Here is a 969-nt window from a genome sequence, read left to right on the forward strand (position 1 = left end):
CATGTCTTGCCTGCTTCATTCATTCAGCTATCAGCTCACTTGTCTTGGCCAGGCAAAATAACACATGTTGACACTTAAAACAAGCTGCTCAAAAATAGCCAGCCAGCTCGTGGTGGGAAGAAATACTCAATTTTTTTTGGACGGGAATTTTTTTTGGCCTTCCTAGGGCTTTTTGCTGTGTCTGGTAGAAAGGAATGGAGAGGTAGCTCCATCTTGCATTCTGAGGACTGTGTGCACCCATGCTTCCACCAGGGCTACCTGATAACTACATTAAGTTTCCTGACTCTGGCCTCAATTTTGTGTCCTGATTTCACAGTGGGAGGAAAATCCACATCAGTCCACAAAGCTGGTTTTAAGAGACAGGTATAGCTTTTTTGTCTCCAGAAGTGCAGCTATCTGACTCCACACTGAAATGGGAAATGTGTTTTCATCAAGTTGCATTTCAAGCTTGTCCCTCCCACCTCTTTTACTCAAGCAGAACCTCTGTGAGCTATGACGAAGGGATAATTTGGTGGCTTAAAAAAAGAGTAGTGGTGATGTTGTAGCCCTGTAGATAAGAAGTATAAATGAGCGTTATGATTGTGAGCTGTAACTAGCCATGAAAAACTAATGCCCAAGGACAGTAATAGAAAATACCAAAGATCTATAGTGGAGCTGGTGGGTTAAGAAAGGGACGGTCCTTTCTTGTTACAGCACAAGGAAAAAGCTGATCTGCTTTGCTTAATTAAAGTTGCATTTGGCACTTAGGAGGGGTAAAAGTTGCTTTCCATTTAACATTCAATTTCTTTGAGAATTATCTCAGTGATGCTACATCAAATTTCAGGGCCTGTTTTCTTGTATTGCCTCCCCTCCACTCAGTGAATGAGATTCTCTCTTGAAGTGGTAATGGCTGGTGATGAAAGCTAAGAGTGGGCCCAAGGTGATCCTGCTGGCCAAAAAAACTTGCCTAGATGGAGGAAGGTAAAGAGC

Source organism: Corvus brachyrhynchos, unplaced genomic scaffold (genome assembly GCF_000691975.1).
Source record: "Corvus brachyrhynchos isolate BGI_N302 unplaced genomic scaffold, ASM69197v1 scaffold162, whole genome shotgun sequence".
NCBI classification, from domain to species: domain Eukaryota; kingdom Metazoa; phylum Chordata; class Aves; order Passeriformes; family Corvidae; genus Corvus; species Corvus brachyrhynchos.